Raw genomic sequence first — 13,824 nt, 5'->3', positions numbered from 1 at the left:
CTCTTTCTAAAACTTCAACCCTGCTGCCTCTCATGGCTACCTGGACTCACTGACTACAACGCTATAAAAGTGCAAAATTCCTGCTACTTTCCATTCAGGGCACAACTAATTGACCTACAAACAAAAATAGTTGTTAAGGAGCTGCCTAGAAAATTAAAAATATCTAAAATTATTCACAGAAACAGAATTGATACTTTTTGTATTTTTATAGCAAAAAAACAAAAGATGAAAATAAAACTTAAAAACTTTGTTTTGTTTTTTTTTCCCCTCTCAACAGACACTGTTGATTGTTTTGATTTTCAGACTCTTTGTGTCAGATGCAGGAGAAGAGGCTCCCAGGGAAGTCCCCATCTCTGGAGGGAATTAAAAGACATGTAGATGTGGCACCTGGGGACATGGGTTAGTGGTGGCCTTGGCAGTGCTGGACTCAATGATTTAGAGGGTCTTTTCCAACCTAAATTATTCTGTGATTCTATGTCTGAGCTGCTTTTATTCTAGTTCTTGGAAAACCTATAGAAAGACTCAAACCTATAAAAAGAATCAGATCCTAGATTTAAAAAAGCTCTTAGTAATGAATTGCAATTTTTTTCATTGTTGTTTTTCTAATATTGATACTCAAAACTGTCACTTACTTTAAGAATTTGGAGTTTCAAAATTTTATTTTCCTCACTGCTTTCTAATTAGCAAAAGCACTTCTTTCCCTTTTAAAATATTTTTTATAATCTTATAAAAGATTTGGCAAAGTGAGACAGTCCTAAAATAAGCCACAAGAAATCCCAAGTGCTTTGAGTTTCTCCTTCCAACACTTATGTGCTCAAGTAGCTTATGTGCTCAAGTAGCAATTCCAGCCTCTGACCAGGAGAGAGCAGGAGCACACAATGATTCGAGGATCCAGCCAAAAGCCACAGCGAGCTCCTGCTTAGAGAGCTAAAGCTGAGAAAAGGAGTAGGATGCATTTTAAGACCATCACTTGCTCGTGTGTGAGTATGAGAAAAGGGCTCCAAACCGTTCCAGCTGACATTAAAAAGGAAGCTCAGTGCTGAGGGACAAAACCTCCTCCTTAAAAACCAAACCAAGTCCCTTATTTTCTTCCTGTTGGACAGTAACTAATTTCAGTCCAATTATTTATTGCAAAAGAATAAAGAAACTTCCACATCTGAAAACCTCCCAGCAAAGTGTTTCGACACAGGACACCCAGCCCTGGCTCTGGTGCCAGGGCTGCTCTGTTGGGATTGGGATGGCTTTGAAGGGTGGAATGGCTCCTTAAAGGCCTGCACTGAGGGACCAGGCAAAGACAAACAAGCCTCAAAGGCACAGCACACCCCTGGACCCGATAGCATCCTTTAGCCACTTCAAAAGGGCCAGGCCTGTTTGATATTCACTTTTCCTCCTTGAATTTGGAAACATGTAAACAGGGAGAGCTGGGCCAGCAGCCCTGAGCCTGGAGCAGGATCGGCAGCGGGAAGTGGGAGGGTCCGTGGCACAGCTGGCCTGGCCTGGCTCTTGTCAGCCGGGAAGGGCTCTCTGGTGCTCCTGGAGATCAAACAGGAGATACAGCCCTGCTGAGAACACAGCACTCCATACATTGGGGCACCTCCTGGGCTGGCACACGGGCACCGGGTAGGATTTCATGCCAGACCTCCTTTGCTTGTTGCCGGGATTTTGTTGCAATTCCTGAGAATTGTCCAGCTCCTCTGGATGACCTCATTCCTGGAATTTGCTGTGCACAGGCTTCGCAATAAGGAGCTCACTTTAGACAGCCAAAGGAGACCCAAACCCTGGAACCCTAAAGGGTACAAATCCAGGAAGAAAGCAAAAATAACCCAGCGTTTATTATTTTGATGCTAGTGAGAATTTTATGAACCATCTCATAGCTGGAGGTGTGACTCATCATACTTAAAAGCTTGCGGATGTCAAACCTGTAATTATTTACTCCTGGAAAATCAAAGAGAAACACCAATTTTCATAAACCTCAAACTTCAGAACAGAAGCCAATCTCTGCTTGCACCAAGGGCCTCTTTTTGAAGTAAGTGATTTTAGAAAGGCTCTTTATGGAAATTCCTCAGAAACATCCTGTCCTGATGTTTTCTGGAGAGGGCAAACAGTAACCAAGCCCTCAGTCACACAGGTCAGAGTTCCTCAAGCACTGAGCTGCTCTGACCAAAATATGTGCTCAGCACAACATGTGACTAATTCCTCACATGCTCACTGAACCACCCTTGTCCATCCTCAGGTGTCACCACTTGTGTTGTTACTCTGATGGAAAATAAGAGGAAGAAAAAAGCACTTTGCCTGAGCTTCTGCGAGTTGATGTTTCCCCCCAGAGCTCTTCACTGAGAGGAATTTCTCATCACCTCTCCACAGCTCTCACCGACACTCCCAGCCTGCCTTCAAAGTACCTTTTTACAGGTCCCACAGAACTTTTGCAACAGTTCTTACTCTGCCAAACAAATTCCTGTTGCCCTTCTACCCTAGCCAATCAGATCCCACCTTCTTCCTTCTCACTTAAAACTGGGGTCACTTTGCCCATTTCCTGGTGCTGACATTGGTTGGGCTTGTGACCGTCCCACCACTGATACCAAAAAGACTCCTGGGACAAAAAGCTACGGGAAAAGCATCTTTGGTTAGTGAAGTTTTCTCCTTCCCCCAGTTTTTGAAATCGAGGTGAGATGATATTCCAGGCTCAGCTCTGAATGCAGCACTTGTGCCTCCAGGGCTGTGCTGCAGAGCAGAGGGACAGGAGCAGGAGATCTAAAGGCTCCGGTCCGTGTGCTCTGGGGCTCTCCCCTCTGCTCTGTCTGTGACAGGGACTCTCCCGGCTGACAGGCCGTGTCAGTCCGGAGCTCTGCGGGAGACTCCGCTGGCAATCCCTGGCAGTGAGCGCCTGGGCGGGATGGCCCGTGCACAGCCTTTGTTCGGCGCTTTGAGCGGCTTGGCAAGTCCCTTCCACGAAGAGCTGAGCTTTGCTCCTCCTCTGCTCCTTCTTTCTCGCACTTTCATGTTTTGTACTTCAGAGCTGCGCTGCTTTGCCCGCCAGGGTCAGTACAAGGTCATGACTTGTGACACGAGGTTAATGGAGTTGTTAAGTAACAACGTGAGTGTTTCCAATGGCATGAATATTCCACCCCACCCTCTCCCAGACACACACGCGCTGTCTCCCGGCTGCAGCCTCCGTGAATAACCTGGGAATGCAGGACCGATCATGTGAGTCCCCTGGACGCTGTGCCAGCAGGTACACGGATTTCAATCACCACATCCCCAGCAAAATAAGCTATTTAAAGCTAATTTAATACAGAGCATCCAAAGATTGCCAGTCATCCAAAAAAGTTGGGCAAATATTGTGCCTGTCCTTTGATAGCTGAGAATGAATGATAAATATTGGCTGTGCTGTTGACACTGCACTGTGGAACGGGAATGTGCAGGTTGTCCCAAATCCCTAAATTTGCTGAACATCTGCACCATTCATTTGCTTTAAGGGGGACTGCAAATCCTTAGGAAACAGCTTAGGTGGCTCCGGTGAGACTTTTGGGGATAGAGATGTAACAATTGTGGAATTGTATTTCAAGATTGCAAATTTTTGCAGTCCAAGCACTTTGATGTGAGGGCTGTTTTGGGGAGGATGAGGAGGAAGATGGAAATGAAAGAAGGTTTTAGGAAGTGTCAAGCCAAGAAGCACCATTTTTTTTTTCCTACCCTCTTCTGACGACCCCCTAACAAACGCGTTATTGGACCAATACCTTAACGGATATTTCCCATTTCTACTTGCTGTGCTTCAGGTGTACGTTCTCCATGCAGTTTGCAATTATCCAGCATAAATGACAGCGGGATACTGGATGTCAGCATCGTAACACGGTACAAGGCTCCTGTTGGAGTGTGAAAGGGACAGTAGTTATGGTTGGAGAGGAGAAGTCCGATGTCTGCTTTGCTAATGCCACAGCTCTGTGTCAGTTCTGAGAGGGGTCTCGGCAGAGCTATTTAACCCCCTCCCTTAATCTGACGGGAACCTTTTGATCTCAGCTGGATCCGACCACTCCGTTTACAAAGCACCGTTAAAGACAGATAAAGCCTCTTGGAAACAAATCATTCAGATCTGAAGACCCGAGAAAAGGAGCCCGATGATCTCAAGTCAAAAGTCTGCAACTTCACTAAGATTTTTAATCCAAGAAATAAGAAAGAGGCTGAGGTGAGCTATACTTATGTCTGGCTCTACATAGGAATCAGAGCAGCAAGGCAAAGCAACCCAAACTGCACAACCTCCCTCCCAGAAATGAAATCCAAGTCTATTAGTTTAACAGACTTCTCTACCTGCAGTGATCACACGGTTTCAGACTTGCAAACTTACAACTGTGTCGGACTTGTAAAGCACCAGGTATTTCACAGCTACCTGTCACAGATTGACAGAGCTATCAGGAACAGAAAGCAGCTCTCATTTCTGCGGAAAAGCAGATGTCAAAGCATTTTGAAATGGTTGTTTTTGTCAGAATTGGGGTTTTGGGGCTGCAGCGTAAACTGAAAAGCTGTGGCTTAGCGTTCACAGCCAACACTAATCAGGAGAAACACGGACGTTCAGAACTCAATTCCTCTTTGGTGCAAGTGCCTCTGGAAGGTGCTGTCCCCAAGAACTGCTGTCTCACGAGGTGACACATTCAAGCAGGGCCCTGCCAAGTCATCAGAGATCCCCCGGGTGTCAAGGACAGGAGAGGAAATGGAGCTGTGCTGGTTTTCTCTGCAGCCCAGCTGTTACCCAATCGATGGGTGCGGTGGTGGAGCTGCGGAATGAGTCCCAAGGGTCTGACACCTCTCAAGCATTGCCTGGCTTTTGTTTCAGACCTCCAGAGGGCTATTTGAGATAAACACATAAGATAAATACATTCATTTACTGTTTTGTGTACAGCCTAATGTGTTATTTCCTCATCTCTTCTGTGTTGCTTGCTCAGTGAGAGCTTTATTGTTCTAGATGGGTCTGATGTTTTATGGAAACCAGAGGTACCAGGTTTTGCTTTAGACACTGGTGATTAAAGAAGCTTTAAGAGCAACTGCCATGGTTTTATGTGGGTTTCCACGAATGTCCAACAGCGGCTCAGTTACAAAGCAGCCTAAAAACCTCTGTGAGAGGTCCCAGAGAAGGCAGTTGGTTCCTCTGTGCCAGAGATGTGCGGACAGCAGGCAAGTTAAACACAGCAGGACAACTGGGGGCCAGAGGGAACTTGGGCTGTTCTTTCCTAAAGATGTTCTGAACCCTTAATGAGGGAGAATGGTCAGAACAGCCATGGGCAAACCACAGTCGGCACAATCTGTCTCCTCCTTCCTTCCCCAAAGGGCATTTCTAATCTCCTTCTGCAGTTCCTCCTTTCTCCCAGCTGTGCTAAATGTCCATTGGATTCAAGACTCCCCAAAGGGCCCAGATCCCAGAGTCTGCTCTTGGAATTCCACCTAAGAGTGGCAGAACAGGGTCTGGATCCAGCAGCCAAATATTACCTCTAGCCCAAGGTAATCTTTTCCTCCCAGTTGTTTCTCTAGAAGAAAAATTTTTCTTTCTTATTTACTTTCTTGGTAGAAAAGAAGACAAAACTTATCCCCCTTAGATTTCTATTGTCAGATTCTTCCTCAAGACTCTTCCTGTTGATCTGTGATCCCTGGAAATATCAGCATTCCATGTAACATGCATGGGATCAAGAGTATCAGTATTTAAAAATGAATTATAGAATGTTTTGTCCAAGATTGGACAAAATATTACTGGAGAAAATATTTAAGTCAAGGACCTAAACACCAAGCGGGTGTTACAGCAATTACTTACAGTAACTTATGTGTGTTACACTATGATGAAAAATACAAAATTTAGGTAGGATAGGAAAACTTTTTAAAGTATAAAAATGCCTCTGAAGGGAAATCTACCCCTAATAGTGTTCTGGGTCTGAACCCTGATGTTATTGTGAATAGCTTCTTTCATAATGTAGTAAGATGTCGCCAAACATTTGAACTCATGCAATAAAATACTTTATATATATATATTTATATATAATGTGAAGAGAAATGAAGGAATAAAATAGCTTTTCATCATAAATAACTTAAGAATAAAATTTTTTTGCTGGAATAAATTTCTCAAATGGGTCTATGGAAATAAGTGGGTAATGAACTCCGCGTTAATAGAGGCAGACTGGGAGCTGTGGGACGGAGCCCAGAACAAAACATGCCAGCAGAGGGTACTCCTACTTTACTATCCCAGTGCCACTGGGCTGGGGACAGCACTGGGGACAGCAGGGGACCTTCAGGAATAAACAAGGAATGAAGGGGTGCCTGGAGCTGCTCACCCTGTCACTAAAGAGCTTCCTTAGGAGCAGCCCTGAGTGATGGAGCAAGGAAAGGAACATCAATCCAACTGAAAATGCTGCCAAAGACAATGATTTATAACCTGTTTCCAAAAAGTTGCTCTTTAACCTTCGGTCTGCCAGGACAAGAAGGTCACAACTGTTCCAAACCAGCTGATTGATGGAACTGTCATCATGGATTTTTTATGTTTCTGTAACTAAAATGTTACAGGTGAGGGAATACAAGTCCAACAGTAAGTGATATTATCAGTGTGTGTGTGCTCACAGCAGTGCAGGATTGGAACGCAAACAGCAGGATATAAGCACTTTACCTGCTATGCTTGTAGGCATTAATTGATATGGAAAAAAACCCACAAATATCTTTGCTGAAGCAGTGAAACCACTGCAAAACCTGGGGTTTGAGCAGGGCTCATTCTCCACCACAGGGGCACATGCTGAGCTAGAAGTAGCCAGGAAACGGCCCAAAAAACCCAGCCATTCCTCAGAGAAAAGGAAAATTAGACATTGAGGAGTTTTTGTTTTGTTTTGTTTTTAAATAAAAGCAGCTTGAGAGCAGAGAGCAAGAAGAACAGTTCATGCCTCAACTATCACATGGTCTATTCCTCAGTCGGACTTAAGCTGTGATGTTCAGAGTAACCTCATCTTAATTTCTTGTAGTCTGACCACACAGGGCAAGGGCTTGAGAACTCTTTTCCCCCTGAGTTTGGTGTCAAACAAGGACAGGTATTTTACCTGCTCCTTAACTCCCTGCCCACACTTGCAGTGTTGTTTTGGGCAGGCAGAGAACACCCCTGTTTGCAGAGGCACTGCTGGAGCACACAGTGTGTGTTGGGATCAGCATTTTTGTTTGTGCACAGACAGGTAACCATAATTAATACAGCTGGGCCCTGATTTTTATTTTATTGTTATCTGACCTGACCCAAGCTTTGCTCTAGATTGCAACAACATGACAAGTACACACTGCTCTGTGCCAAGAGACATGGAAGCAACATCTTGACACCAAGGAAAAGGAGTTTTCTTGTGATGTACTTGCAAAATAGCCTTTTAAAAGTGAAATTTCCTGACCAATGTATCATAATACAAAATTACCGAGGATCAAGTTGCCTTTACCTTGCTTTGGACCCTAAGCACCAAATGAACTGCTTCTGTAACATCACTGCTGCAATTGAGAGTTGTATCAGAGATAAATATAGCAAGTCTGGCTTGGACTTGGGGCCTTATCTGGCAAACCCCTCAAAAAATTCCACACACCAGCCTTCCTCTCCCAGGCAGCGAATTAATGCACTCAGGAAGCCTTCCCTTTTGTAGAAAGCAAGAGAGTGCTGAATAAATTTCCACAATTAACAAAAGAATGGAGACATAGAGCAGCTGATGTAAATAAGAATAAAAGCAGCTCCCTGAGTTCTACTGAACACATTCATCGTTGGGCTGTAGTGACTGAATTCCCTGCCTCAGTTTCTAAGTCGGCAACATGAATTGTAAACTGTGAGTCTGCCAGGAGGCAAATCTGCACATTAATATCTGCAAACTGCTTTTTGATGCGTAGGTAAAACTAAGAAGGAGCAGGTGTTATGAGTAAAGAAGGCAAATTTGTTACTGGACTCAGCAGCAGAGGGGAACTTCCATGGAAAATGTGGAATGGAGTTAGACCAGAAATCAAAAGGTGTCCTGTGAGCTGCAAAACCCAAAGAAAAGCATTGTCGGCCACAGGGGAGAATTGCTGGATCCAGGAGATGGAGCAGCCAGATGGAAATACTGTTTTGGTGATTCGTTTTTTGGGATATATTTCTGTCTCACAGTTCACAGAATTCTCCTTAACTAGCTAAGCCCTGGGATGCAGATCAATAGTTTGGACATCCCTCACTCAAGCAGGGATGTAGAATTTGTGGGGTTGGCTTTTTTGTTTGGTTGGCTGTTTTTTGGTGGGGTTTTTTGTTTGTTATTTTTATTATTTGTTTTTAGTGTATAAGGATCATTACTTTGACCGTTGGATCTTCAAAAAAATGTAAAAAGGATAATACTAGAAGTGAGATTTCTGGTCTTGATAGTTGAATAGGTTTCATATTAGCTCCCTTCCTGTCAGAAGACACACCAGGATGTATCAGATGACACATTCAGTGAGGTCCATTATAGAAACTTGGTGGTTGAAACACAGATGAAGGCTCTTCAGGCGAAGGTGGATCTTAAATATCTAAACTGCAGTCACAGAGATATTCTATTTCTGAAAGAAACTGTTTCATATCTAAGTCAAATTCCCCCATTTTTCTAGTAACAATATTTTTCTTCTCTCAGTATTTTGAAGCTCATACAAGTAGGGATGACTGGGCTGGAGGGAGACACTTCTTACCCAAAACTCTCTTATTATTTTCAGCCTGCAGAGTCTTAACTTGAGCCAGATAAATTATTCATTGTCTAAACTCACCTGGCTTAGCAGCACTTTTGCTAACATTGTATGGAAAAGGTGTGTTTTCTTACATTAACTCCCCTCCAGAATGCATTTAACAAGGTCGTTCTCCCTAAGCATAGTTTAAATTCAAGGCAGGCTCTACAACTGCTCGGAACAGTCTCTCAGGGCTCTCACATTGTTTGACAGGATGAGCCCATAAAACACCATCAATAGCCTTGTGTACAAAAGCACAAAACGGTTTCCTGATGACTTGAGTGTTCTGGGAGAGAACTATCTGGAAGAGAATTAGTGTTGGAATATCCTGTGTCAAATGCCGGTACCTGTGGGGTTTTTTTACTGAACTTACCACCATTCCCTGCATCTGAATTCACCTTAATGGGGAAGCACAGAGGACTGTCATTACTGCCAAGATCCATAATTATGGTCAAGAAACTCATGTAATACATCCATGAAAGCTCTCAGAAAATGTGAAGCATCTGGTCCAGAATTTAAGGAGGCAACTCTGCAGAATTTCTCCAGGAAAGAGCCTAAAGTACATGTTGCAGAAGCATGGAACTCTGAACACCTGGGTTTGCCAAAACCCAGTTCCAAGTGGTGGTAGAATTATTTTTAAAAATAAAGTATTCCTAGGAAAGGTTTATTCTTTTTTTTCACAGCTGTATTATTGCTGTGACACTTTAGATTTCTATTCTAGAATGCACCTAAAAAACCAGAAGTGATGTACAAGTACAAAGATCGTTGGAAGTCCTGGAGTTGTGGTGTCCTTTCCAGGCGGGAATCTGGGACACAATCATGAAGCTGTGTGTCTCCTTCTCACATCACCTCCAGTGGCACTGCAACAAGCAGAAGAAAACAGCCAGAGCTGCAGGTCCCTGGGGATGTGTGCAGAGATCCTGACTGACAGCTAAACAAATGTAACCTCTGCATTGGGGTATGGAGTAGCTTGGTTGAGGAATGTGGGAAATAACTCGTACCAGATGCCAAAAAGGCATTTCCAGAGAAGTCCTATTAATTATATAGTTGTACTTTAAGCAGCTGTATTGCTTCTTTTCCTGATCTCCTTCTCAGTGCTGGGGCAGAATGAATTCCTGTGGATTAGCTTGTTCATAGGTAATCCTATTTACTGGGTATCTGTGCTGCAGGGCAGTCTTGGCTTCCCACCCATTCACTCAGGAATGTTTATATTTAGCTATTTTTTGGAAACAGAGCTCCAGCTGCAGCACACAGCAATTACTTTGGATGGATCTTATTTTTCCTCAGGACATGTTGTCTTCTTGGTGGAGACTGAACAGTCTCACTAGAAATATGTCACTTTGCCTGAACAGAGTTTTGAAGAAAAGTATGTTTAACTAGTATGGCTCCAGAGCTACGTTAGAGCTTGATGAGACTTGCAGCCATCCCACATTCTTCTTTTCATTCCTTTGGGATGCATATTACTGTTATTAAAAATTGATTTGTAAATACCAGATGTGTTCTAGGGCAATTTTAGTAACCAAAAACTCTGATGAGAAAAGAAACGTCAAGGTGTCTTAGTACATTTTGCCTCTCTAACGTCTTACTGTTGAGATGTTTCTTCACTCTCTTGTAGGATGGTGTTAAATACTATTAAATTAATGGACATGAGTCTCTCTTCCATTCCAGAAGTGGGTGAAAATCAGGTAACAAAGCAGAGATCCCTATGGAGATATTTTCTACGTGCAGATTTCAATTGCTTTGGCACCTGCTGTTCTGAAGAGCTTGCAGCAAGCTCTTGATGGAGAATTGATGAAAGGAACCTGTCAGTTTTTATGAGTTTTGGGATCTTCATTTTTATCCTTTGACATTCTTTGCAGAGCTGTCAAAAAGCACTGTCCCCTCAGTGATGGCTATAGGACTGCTGCAGTCATTTCTTGGATCCAGGTGTGTGACTGGATGAAATATCACCAAAAAGAGACACTTTGGAAGATCCTGCTCTCGAAAAGGACTTGGAAGAAGTTGTAGTGGTGTGAACCAAGGGGCTCTCTGCTTTAGTTTTCCACATGTAGATGCCGTCCCAGCGAAGAACACTGCATGGCCATGCAGAATGCAAGCAGCTCTTGCATTCCCAAGGAGGCTGGAAGGAAACTGGCCCTATGACTCTCCAAAGATTATCCTCTAGCAACGATTCCAAGTGAAAGGTGATTAAAACCCCCAAGCTCACCTCTACTGAGTATTTTACACTTATGTTGTAGAAATAAAGGTGCTTCATCTATTATATTGAAATAACGAATGAACAAGACCCGAACATGCTCCAGAAATAGCTCACTCTGCTCTGTGTCCCGCACTCCTCGCTGCTGCTCCCAAACCTTGTGACAGGGAGTTTGCTGCTGCAGACTTCCCGTGCCTCCTGCTCCTCCAGGAAGACTGCAGCAGGCTGCTCAGTCCCCTTGGGACTTCAAGGGGAAGTGTTTCCTGTCGGGGACAGGATAATACCCCTTGACATACACAGCCCTTTCCTCTGGCCCCCCTGCCCAAGGAGTGTCTGCTCATAAACACAGACGGAGGAGAGTCAGGTTTGTTTTTAAACAGTTAACAGAACAAAGGTGGCTGGAGGTCAAATTCTAAACCCTTCAGAGACACATTATTTGCTTCATAGTCTGTATTAGAGAGCAGCAGTACCTCCCAGGCACAGAACTATACTGATAATATTGCTGAATTGGATCAAATCTACTTAGTATTTGTTATCAGTTTCAACTAAGAGAACAGTGTTGCAATTAAAGGCTATAAAGTAAATTGAACATCACACTTGCTTTATAGAAATAATTGCTAGAATCTTGGTGGTACCTTACCTCTTTTCTTCAAGAAGCCAATAAGGGAGGGCAGTGAAGGCATTTGGGCTGAGCATCACCGAAGATCAAGTCCAGTGCTGTAAAATAACAGTGGGACCCGAAGTTGACCCAATGGAATGTTATTTTATCTATTGCTACAGTATCTTTCTTGGGAGGTGATATATTCCTGCCTTCTCATTTAAAATCCTGCAACAGAAGCATTATGATACAAAGAAATCTGAGTTGGTTACAAAGCAGCTGCAACATTTCAACAGTGTAATTTAAAAATTAGGAAAAGCCATCACTATGATCACGACAGCAAACCAGGAAAGTGATTTGCTTCATGTACCTTTTTTCCCCCTCTTATATTGTCATATCTGCTCCACTGTAAAAAGTCAGATGGGTTATTCTCCTCCTAAGAAAAACCAGATGCCCTCTTTCTGCCAACAGGCACTTTTCTGGAAGCAGGGAATCAATCTGTTTACATGTAATGAAAACATTCTACAGATCCATCAAATAAAGTACTCCAACATCATTAATAACCGACTACTGTTAATAAAACACCACAAGGAAAGATAATGTAAAACAGTCCTAAATCATTACTAACACATGCAAGATTCTTATACTATAATTCTTAATATTCTGGTTGCTCCCACAGACAAATTCCAAACCCTGGGACTCTGACTGCTTCCTACAAATATACAGTATGTAGTGCACAGGTAGCAATAATTTGCAGCAAACATAACAAAATAATGCCAAAGCAACAAAAGTGCTGTAGAATCTGGCAGAATGGATGCAAACAATGTGCTTTGGGCCTTGGATTTACCAGAATCCCCTGTGTCTTCATGCACGTGTGCTTCTATTGCTCTGCTTTCCACAAAAGGGAGATTCCAGGCCATTTAATCATAAATTCCTGGGATGACTCTCTCTCCTTGTTTGTGGGATTTGTTTTCTAATTGTGTTTACATTCTTGTGTGTGGGTTGGGAATTTAGGTTTGTTTGTGATGGAACATCAAAGTTGAGTCCCCAATTAATACTGTGCAGTCATATATTCCTTGCACCTTCCCACAAGAGGACGACAGCAACACACACAGTTACCAAGTTTTATGCAACATCAATGGGATTAAACTAATCTATAAACCTTTGTGTGATGTGATTTTGCTTTCTCATTCAATTTCCCTGCTGTTATTTTTTCTGTTGTTTGCTTATTGAATTTTATGTTCCTTTTTCCTATTTTACAAAAAAAAAAGCTTTCTAAATCTTCATGTGAAATAAAAATTATTTTTAATATTCTATAAACAGCCACACGTATTTATTTGATACTTTTGATTCTGTTTGTCAGAAAGCAGCATTTTAATCCTGGCACATGCATTGCACAGGTCTGTGGCCCATAATCTTTCCTCACACAGTGGTTACTGTACAAATCACATGCAGGAAATTATCAGCAGTTAGAGCTGATAAAAGCTCGAACTGAGATTGCTGTACTTTGTCACAGAGTCTTTTCAGTTAGCAAAGGCTACACAAGTAATTCAGTAGAACTGCAAGTAAATAAAAACTCCTAGGGTTCTGCAGAAGAATTTTGTTGTTTCAAAATCGATAGGGTGAAGACCATAAGAGTGGGGGCTTTGTGAGAGAAGAGACAGCTGAGATTCTCACCAACATAAGGTTAATCAAAGCTACCATTTGAGAGTTACCCCAGAAACTGTTTCTCCCCCAAATGTTGAGATGTTTTCCAAGCAACACATTAACTGCTAGCACAACAATCCAGTGGAGAAATCCGTTTTATGCTTTTCACACTGAATATTCAGCTCTGGTTTGGGATCCTTTTTCACCAGGATCAGGCTCATATTTAACCACTTTGCTCTTGTGACTGTTTCCTTCTGTACCAGCAGGGAAGAATCTCATCCATCATTCCACCTCTGAATTAGAAACCAGACTGAGGAACTGATCTATCTGGCTTTAAAAATACATGCACCTATTTTAAAAGTGTTTATGTATTTTACATAAAATATCTTTATAAAGATTCTCACCTGGTTCATTTTTCAGTGTCCCGATGTGGTTCCCAGTGCACCACACACAGCAGAGGGTTGGTGTGCTGTGTAACAAGGAAGGAACAAGGAGTAAGTAGGAACCAGTAACAGAGCAAAGGCTTTGTATCATCAAGCCACAGCCTTATTTACAACGTGGCTGCTTTTGCCTGGACTAAAACAGAAATTAATTTCAGTTCCTTACATTTGTGTTTGCTCTGCAGGAGAACAGTGTCCTCCATGAATCCATTTAGTAACCATGACTCAGTGCCATT

The 13,824-nt window shown here is 42.8% G+C and overlaps 1 long non-coding RNA gene across 3 annotated transcripts in view; it reads right to left on the bottom strand.

Annotated features, from left to right (window-relative positions):
* The window catches only part of LOC113997169, a 33,109-nt gene extending 19,488 nt beyond the window's left edge, over window positions 1-13,621 (bottom strand). For all 3 annotated transcript variants that reach the window (XR_005565485.1, XR_005565486.1, XR_005565487.1), the window contains exons 1-2: window positions 13,553-13,621; window positions 11,544-11,729 (exon numbers count right to left, since the gene is read on the bottom strand). This is a non-coding gene — a long non-coding RNA (uncharacterized LOC113997169). The remainder of the gene's footprint in view (window positions 1-11,543; window positions 11,730-13,552) is intronic.
* Between the last annotated feature and the right edge of the window lie 203 nt (window positions 13,622-13,824).

This window comes from Pipra filicauda, unplaced genomic scaffold (assembly GCF_003945595.2).
Source record: "Pipra filicauda isolate LSUMZ 115617 unplaced genomic scaffold, ASM394559v2 scaffold484_size733096_pilon, whole genome shotgun sequence".
Lineage (NCBI taxonomy): Eukaryota > Metazoa > Chordata > Aves > Passeriformes > Pipridae > Pipra > Pipra filicauda.
The sequence above is the reverse complement of the archived record's forward strand: the minus strand, read 5'-3'. Positions and strand labels throughout refer to the sequence as shown.